This window comes from Schistocerca gregaria, chromosome 9, assembly GCF_023897955.1.
Source record: "Schistocerca gregaria isolate iqSchGreg1 chromosome 9, iqSchGreg1.2, whole genome shotgun sequence".
Classification (NCBI taxonomy): domain Eukaryota; kingdom Metazoa; phylum Arthropoda; class Insecta; order Orthoptera; family Acrididae; genus Schistocerca; species Schistocerca gregaria.
Window position 1 is genome coordinate 110,776,087 of NC_064928.1, and position 9,172 is coordinate 110,785,258.

At 43.3% G+C, this 9,172-nt stretch overlaps 2 non-coding genes across 2 annotated transcripts; both read left to right on the forward strand.

Annotated features, from left to right (window-relative positions):
• Positions 1–1,363: 1,363 nt before the first annotated feature.
• On the forward strand, positions 1,364–1,435 carry Trnae-cuc (transfer RNA glutamic acid (anticodon CUC)). The gene has a single exon. It is a non-coding gene; the product is annotated as a tRNA-Glu (tRNA).
• A 6,491-nt stretch (positions 1,436–7,926) lies between these two features.
• On the forward strand, positions 7,927–7,998 carry Trnae-cuc (transfer RNA glutamic acid (anticodon CUC)). The gene has a single exon. It is a non-coding gene; the product is annotated as a tRNA-Glu (tRNA).
• Positions 7,999–9,172: the final 1,174 nt, after the last annotated feature.

Consider the following 9,172-nt stretch of genomic DNA (forward strand, 5'->3'; position numbering starts at 1 on the left):
ACGCCGACACACCACGCCCTCCCATAGCTCCTCAAGACCTCACCGTTTGCTGACGCAGGCATCCCCACATCCTCCAACACCCACAAAGTGCGTGTTTCGTGAGTGTCTGTGATTTGTGTGACAAGTGGCAGTGCATCACCTGCGATCTGACATGTGAAAGAGTGCGTTACAGCAATCATATCGTCACACAACTAGGGAAAGTGCTAAAATATTGGTGATCTCCTGCGTGTCCAAAAGGTGATATGGAAGTACTGCACAAATTCACTAACACTCATTTTAATAATAGTGGAAACCATACACAGTTGTGACAAAATGCAAAATGACGATTTGCTATGATTTATTACCATATATCAAATGTTTTCCTCTCATTTCTCTCCCTCTCTATCTCTCTCTCTCTCCCCCTCTCCCTATCTCCAACCACAATCAAACAACTCTCCCTAAACTTACTATCCATATTCATGCGTATACTTTGTTTTCTTGAGTGTACCATAGAAATATGTCTTAGTCAATAGGTTTAACCAAATTTAAAGGACGCCATCTTTAGGCGCCAACAAAATAAACCTCATTAAATGCCATAAGAAAATACAGCTCTAATAAGTGCACACAGAGCTGGAGCTGGAAATAGACTAGAAAACAGACAAATATAAAAAAACACAAAATTTGCTTAATAGAGAGAACTAAATCATAAAGAAAATACAAGAAAAACTATATGAAAAGGAAAGATACGATTACTGTATGTGTAAACCTAAATGTGCCTTTGATCAAGCAATGTATTTTGTTAATCTGTAAATAAAAGTTTATTACGTTACAAAAAAAAAAAAGGTTCGATTCCAGGTACCGGAAATTATTTTAATATGTTTATTCCTATTCTCATTGTCCTGTGAGGGGAGACGTTGACTAGAACGGAGCGCTTGCCGGTGTTGCTGCCGTACGTTCGAAATGCCGCCCAAGACTAGCGAGAAGGCCGGCAAGGCGCAGAACATTTCGAAGGGCGACAAGAAGAAGAAGCGCAAGTGGAAGGAGAGCTATGCCATCTACATCTACAAGGTGCTGAAGCAGGTGCACCCTGACACGGGCATCTCGTCGAAGGCGATGAGCATAATGAACAGCTTCGTGAACGTCATTTTCGAGCGGATTGCCGCAGAGGCTTCTCGCATGGCGCATTACAACAAGCGCTGGACCATTACGTCCCGCGAGATCCAGACCGCTGTGCGGCTCTTGCTGCCTAGCGAGCTGGCCAAGCACGCCGTGAGCGAGGGCACGAAGGCGGTGACCAAGTACACGAGCTACTAATAAGGAGGTGGTTACTCCAACCCCGCCGGAGCATAGGGGTGTCAGCATGTAGAAACAAAATGGGTCAACATCCGGTATGGTCTAGTGGTTAGGATAGCTGGCTCTCACCCAGCAGGCCCGGGTTCGATTCCCGGTACCGGAAACTATTTTAATACGTTTATTCCTATTCTCATTGTTCTCTCGCTGCTGAAAATACTGTTGCAAACTTTAAATTGCTGATGTATATTTTTTTTATACATTTCTTGCTGAGAGCGACATTCGCACACAGGAAGCGACCTCATTACACAGAAATGTGCTGAGCTGCAATAGAATAATTTTTGCAATACCAACTTATTTTTTCAGTTGAAATTTTGGATTCAACAAATTTCGTCCTGTTTCTTTAGAATGTTGTAAAGTAGATTAATATGAACAACTGACAGACTGTCAATAACGTAACAACACTCAGTACTAAATAACCTTTCAGATTGTCGTAAAAATTATAACAATAAAAAACTCAAGATGATGAGATGATTCCTATACCCGCATAGCTGTATGAAGGTGCTCTATTCGCAACTACCGGTTTCACATCGAATCTTCAGGTTTACCTGTTAAGTATATAAGTCAATGCGTGAAGTTTCTGAAATCGTAGTATTGGCATTCAGCAAAAAAAACATCATTCATTCATTCATTCATTCACGCGATCAGGCCCAGAGGACCGCGCGCCACCACAGTTAGAGCTCTCCATCCGTCTCTGTCTTCTGCTATCTGTCTCCAGTTTTCCGTGACTCCCAGCTGCAACAGGTCTTCTCTCACTCCATCGATCCACCTCTTCCTAGGTCTTCCCACTGTCCTGCTGCCTGACGGGATCCAGTCCATTGTGATTTTGGGCCATCTTGTTGCCTCCATTCTAGTAACATGTTTTTTTTATTCAACAAAAAAACAATGCAAGTATTTACAACGGTTATATTTTCATAACATATATGGACAATTACGGTGTCCCAGCTTTTGGGAAGTTATTAAAGTTAAGTCAAACCACGTTCGTGGGTTGTCACAATTAAATCTAGCACACCCAAAAGATGCTTGTCAAAATGTACAACGCGTAACTGCTGAACGAGCCTGGTCCTAGGTAAAAATAAATCGGTACACTACTGTGAACGGGGATAAAATGCGTAACAACTAACTACAGTCAAGGGAAAGTACTGTAAGCAGGGCCTACATGAGAAATATCATCCAAAAATAATACTCTAGTATGGAACCGAAACGTCGAGAATGAAAGAAATCTGAAAAATGGCTTACCGGCCGGCCAACTCAACGTAGGTTATATTGTAAGATCCAGTAGACGCCAGCTGTATAAAACCAACGAAATAAAAGTGAAAATCCTGTGTAATGTGCATACAACCGCCGTATTGCTAACAGGCCAACGTGGTATAAGCAGCCCGAGGACGTTAGCGATATACTGGAAGGCTGAAGGCTACGGTGCCAAAGAGGAAAACAAAGTAAACTCACGAACAGCTACCAGGAGGAAACCATAAGTAGGAAAACAACCGAAGGCTGGGAACCACATTGCATTTGCTTTACATCAGTACCTCACTATTATCAAATTACCGAAGGTGTAGCATTTGAGTGTTATGCTTTGCTACTGTAACGTGAAAATCATCTTAGTAGCTACCGGCGACAATTTTCAGACAGTAAAAATTCGATAGGATGCTTACGTATGTGTCACCTGTCAGAGTCGGATCTAGACGTATCACTCAAACTGCTCACGCCCCCATATCATTACAGTGTCTTCACCAGCTTGAACAGTCCCCTTTTGACATCCAGAGTCCATAGATTCATGAGGTTGTCTCCATACCTGTACACGTTCATCCGCTCGATACAATCTGAAACGAGATTCGTCCGACGAGGCAACATGTTTCCAGTCATCAGCAGACATATGACGGAGTTGACGGGCCCCGACGACACGTAAACCATTGTGTAGTGCAGTCATCAAGGGTACACGAGTGGATGATGTTTCGGTAAATGGTTCGCACGCTGACACTTGTTGATGGCCCAGCACTGAAATCTGCAGCAGTGTGCATCATAAGGGTTGCACTTCTGTACGTTGAACGATGTCCTTTAGTTGTCATTGGTCCTTTTCTTGTAGGATCTTTTTTCGGCCGCAGTGATGTCCGAGATTAGATGTTTTACCTGATGTCTGATATTCACGGTACACTCGTGAAATTGTCGTACTGGAAAATTCCCACTTCACCGTTACCTCGGATATGCTGTGTCCTATCGATCGTGAGCTGACTATAGCACCCCATTCAAAGTTACTTAAATCTTGATAACGTGCCATTGTAGTAGCAGTAACCGATCTAACAACTGCACAAGACACTTGTCTTACAGCCGGCCGGGATGGCCGAGCGGTTCTAAGCGCTTCAGTCTGGAACCGCGTTACCTCTACGGTCGCAGGTTCGAATCCTGCCTCGGGCATAGATATGTGTGATGTCCTTAGGTTAGTTAGGTTTAAGTAGTTCTAAGTTCTAGGGGACTGATGACCTCAGCAGTTAAGTCCCATACTGCTCAGAGCTATTTGAACCATTTTTTGAACTTGTCATACATACGCGTTGCTGACCGCAGCGCCATATTCTGCCTGTTTACATATTTCTGTATTTGCATACGCATGGCAATACCAGCTTCAAAAAAAATGGTTCAAATGGCTCTGAGCACTATGGAACTTAACATGCAGATGCGCCAGTTTTTTTCTTGCTTCCAAATGTGGGCTACCTTTAACAAGAAGGAAAAATATTTAAGAAGTCTAAACGGCAAGTTTATTTGCAATAATCACAAACGTAAACTCCAGTGACCATCCATATACATTCAGTGTGGCTCACAAACGGCGCTGGATACACTGAATCCAAATTTCTGCGGCATTGGCTAAAAATCGGCTGTCGCAGAATATGCACAATACATCTGTCCCAGAAGAAATTTGTGGTAAGGGCAATGTGACCAAACTGCTGAAGTCATCGGTCCCTAAGCCTACTCACTACTTAATCGAACTTAAACTAACTTCCGCTAAGGACAACGCACACAGCACGCATGCCCGAGGGAGGATTCGGACCTCCGACGGGGGGGGGGGGGGGGGGGGGGGGGGGGGGGGCGGGGGCTCGCGCGAACCGTGACAAGGCCCCCAAGACCGCACGGCTACCGCGCGGCCAGGCCCAAAAGACGTGCGGTCTTCAGAAAGCTCGAAATCACTATCCTCGTCGTCTGCGATAGGATCATCATCATCAGATAGTTCGTCAGACGAAGACAGGTCTACTTTCATTTTCTTCTGTACATTTTTTTGTGTTTCTTGCCTTTATTTGATTTTTGAATCTGCTTCAATTTTTGATCAGGAAAAGATGGATGTCTCTTCCTCTTAAGTGACCTGACTTAGGAGTGTGAGCGCTTCCTTATAGGATGATACTGTAATCAAGGAAAACTTTGCCGATTTACGGCCTCTATCGCTTGTTTTCTTTGCAGTTTTAGAGGGTGTGGAAATCTGAAAAGGTATAACAGGAGTCGAAGTTTCTGGGTTTGCATATGATGAAAAAGCAATGAAAAGAGGAAATTCAGAAACCTTTCCTGGCTGAGAATAGGATAACCTGGATTTGTTGCTGGGTTTACCATTACAGGTTCTGTGTTCTGCTTATGAGACGATCCTGGCTGAGGGTCGATCGATAGGCGAGATGAATGGCCTTTAAGGAAAAGATATCCCGAACACCCACCAGCTGAGTTAGTGGTGAAACGCGCGTTAATGCCATTCCTCTCTTCTAAAACTCTCTGCTCAGCACTGGCAGCAGCAGTTGGAGTAAGATCTGTTTTCATACTTTAAGTCGTAGAGTAGACCGAGGGACAACACATAATTTCGCAGCCATTAGAGTTCCAAATTTCTTCACCCTCACCACAATGATGGCTTCACACCTCTTCAAAGGGTTCGAAGTATTCCTTTTGCCTTCGGCTTGGTGGCTGTGAGCACTATGGGACTGAACTTCTGAGGTCATCAGTCCCCTATAACTTAGTACTTAAACCCAATTAACCTAAGGACATCACACACATCCATGCTCGAGGCAGGATTCGAACCTGGAACCGTAGAGGTCGCGCGATTCCAGACTGAAGCACCTAGAACCGCTCGGTCACACCGGCCGGCTCTTCGGCTTGGTGTCGCTTGTTGCGTGGCATCCTGAAAAACAAATCTTGAGTAGTTTCAACTAAAAAGATAGGAATATAAACTGATACCAGTATGGGCCAGTCCATAATTAGACCTTTCATTGTAGCCCATATTTGGACCACACTGTGCCTCCTGCAAAATGACCCTAACAGTCGTCAAGAAATACGGACAGAACAATGAAAACTGGGGAACAGGTCATTTAGCGTATCAGTAATCGGATGCAGAGATAAGTCAAATTCTAAAGAAAATGGTTAAACACATACTTGCCGACAGAATGCAGTCCACAAAATCGACGTTTTCACGGGCAAAATCTCACTGCAGCCAAACAATATGTATTCACACAACCAGAGGTGGATGGGGACAGACTTACGTGCGCCACAACCAGGTGGCAGCACATTCTACACCCCCACGCCTCCTGGCCCATACTTAGACCACTACTGATATTTAGACCTGAGACGTTGTATTTTCACACTGCCACATGTCGTCACATAAAACACTGATTTGAATAATGAAAGAGGCCAAGAGCCATTTATTTGCAGGGCGTCTACTTGGACAAGAAAAAAAATTACGGATTTTTCTCGGATTTCCAGATTAAAAACACGTTTTCTCCCGAATGAAATTACGTATAAAGCGGGTGAAAACACATCCGTCTTAAGCAACAGTATACTTTCCCTGGAAGCTGTAAAACCTATCAGTCCTTTGAATCGTAAAGGTCTTATAGCGACGGAGGACGTCCCAGCACTTTAGAAAACGAAATCCAGGAAAGACAATAACGTTTGGAAAGACGTTTGATGCAAGACAACATGCACAGAGTTTATTTTCGCGCGTCCGTTACGAAGGTAGGCCGAGTTCGCTCAAATCAGCTAAGTGCGTTTCTACACCGGTTAACTCGTAAGTAGATGTATATGTACGAACGAGAATTGCATCGTCTATTGGCATCCACTGTTATAAATCCTACAATGATTGGAAGTCCGCAGGCCTACTAACAGGCTCTAATTTGACAATTAAAATCGTGCCAAAATGATTATCAGTTGCGTAGAAAAGTCGAGGTGTTCTGGCATGAAAAGACTTGTGACATCACTCAGTATCACATTATGCACATTTTTTGTAGGTCAATTAAATTTTTTGCCATCGATCGCATAATTTTTTATCTATGTAAGAGCAACATTAAATATGAAAACTAACTTGTAACTCGGTCTTTTTTTAGAGTGTGTTACACGATAAGTCATATCAAATACAAATGTGCCGGTAAAATTTTTAAATAGTGGCATAAATGGCATATCTTCTGGGCCCGACATTTTTCAAATGGCTGATCCTCAAAGTGTTACGTTTTAAATGAGAGTTATAACGTCCTGTGATTTAAGAAATTCACTGCACATTCTCACACGTAACATAAATCATCTTGCGTGGAAATTTCCTTTGAAAGTAACGCATCTCAAGCCACTATTCGTAATATTTTCTGGTGATCTGCTAGAAATGGAAACAATTGTGACGTCACGCACATTGAATGCAAGTTAGATGTTGAGGACATACTGCATAATCTTCGACGTAAAGCCTTTGACACTTTACGCTGTTGGCAAACTGGTCTGTGCATTGTGTAAATTACCCATTTTCCAAGCAACTAAACTTTTATTTTGGAGCTATTCCCTGATTTATGTTTCATTGCTGCAGTATTATTCAGCAGTAGTGGACAAAGTTCTTTGTCAGTGTATCAGATCTTACACACCAAACCTACAAAAATTTAACTGAAATCTAAAACAATGAAAAATCTCGGAATTCTAAGAAATTCCCGGGTTTTCCCCGGATTTGTCCTGGATGAAAAAATTCCCGGGTTTTTCCCGGATCTCCCGGATGTCCCGGGCCGTATACACCCTGATTTGCTAATGTGTAATATTTAACTATGCACTTTAATGATGTATGTTTACGATTTACAAGGAGAAATGAATCCAGCGCCACTGACGCGCCAAAGAAATTATAGACTAATTCAGCGTGCATATGAAGACATTTGAATATTACAAAAAACAAGCGCGCAACCCATCGTACATTGTTGGACGCATCGTTCCATAGGCGTCATTCTAAGATTTGGAATTTGTTTTAATTTATTTAGAAATACTGTTATTTTGTTTCATGTGAGACTAGTGTGTGTGAAAAACACAGAATGGTTAATGAATGGACATTTCTACGTGAGTTATAAACTTTTATGGACATAACAAACCACTCAGGCCCTGTCACTGTTATTGACGTAAGTGTTAACGAGTTATATGTGTTTTCAATACAAGCTAGTAATTGTAGTGTCAGCTACTCTAAATTTGTGTTTGCTTTGGTAGTTGGACAACCATAATCATTTACTTTCTATGTGCCAAGTTTTCTTAACACAGCCATCCGTATCCGACGTGTCATAGTGTGGAAAGAACAGCCGAGGCATTGTGGCGTAGGCAGAGTCGAAATGGCGATCGTCGACGTCCGGTATGGTCTAGTGGTTAGGATAGCTGGCTCTCACCCAGCAGGCCCGGGTTCGATTCCCGGTACCGGAAATTATTTTAATATGTTTATTCTCATTCTCATTGTTCTCACGCTGCTGAAAATACTGTTGCAATCTTTAAATTGCTGATGTATGTTTTTTTATAAAATGGGATTTTACAATAAAATTGAGCACACCCAAAATATGCTTGTCAAAATGTACAAAGCGTAACTGCTGAACGAGCCAGATCCTAGGTAAAAGTTTGTGTGTGTGTGTGTGTGTGTGTGTGTGTGTGTGTGTGTGTTTGGGAGGGGGGGAGGGGAGCAAATAAATTTGTACACGACTGTGAACGGGCAGAATATCTCTGGTTAGCAACGTCAACAACCATAGATCTTCAGCAGCATATTCCCTCGTATGTTTACGTATTCGGTTATAGAGCTATTGTGGTGTATGATGGACAGCCGTGTACTTGCTCCGGCTGGGGACAGACTGGACACGTGCATTTCGAATGTATACAGAGGAGAGTGACGCAGGTACCGGCGGGGGAAGTAGTCCCTCCCATGACGATGACGACCTTACCAGTGACATATGCTACGGCCACCCGTGGCCACACTGCTACGACATCGAATTTCACTTTGGAGAGCAGTGGCGACAGAAAAGACGACGACCAAAACTTATTAGTAATCACTAGCTCTACTGAAGTAACGGCTGTCGTTCCGTCGCCTGAAGCGGCGCCCATCACAGAAGGATGTCTTTCCAAAAATGACGGAACTATTGAGCAAGATGTACAGAGAGACGAGGACGAGGATCTGCGCAAGATCCCAGCACTGCTTCAGAGACTGAAGAGCGACAGAAATCCGGATCTCTTCCCAAAAAGCATAAAAAACGGAGGATAGCTCCAACTGACGCTCCTCAAAAGGTACAATCAGTGCGTGAAAAGGCACAACAAATCGGTCGCAAAATCAGTGGTATGTCAACTGTCAATATTGACGTAGACCCACAGACCCCGCATACAGCGGGAAAAGACGAGTTTCGAAAAGTGAAAACGCAGACGCAACAGGATGGCGAAACGAAACGGTCCACAAGCAAAGAAACAAAGAACAGAACTTCATCTCAACGTGGGCCAGAGATAGAGTTGTCTCAACACAGTGATACGAAAAATTGGGCAGATGACATTGAAGAATTTCCCGCAGATGAGGAAATGAAGGAAGTGTCACACCTACCAGGAGGAAAGATTCCAGTGCAGA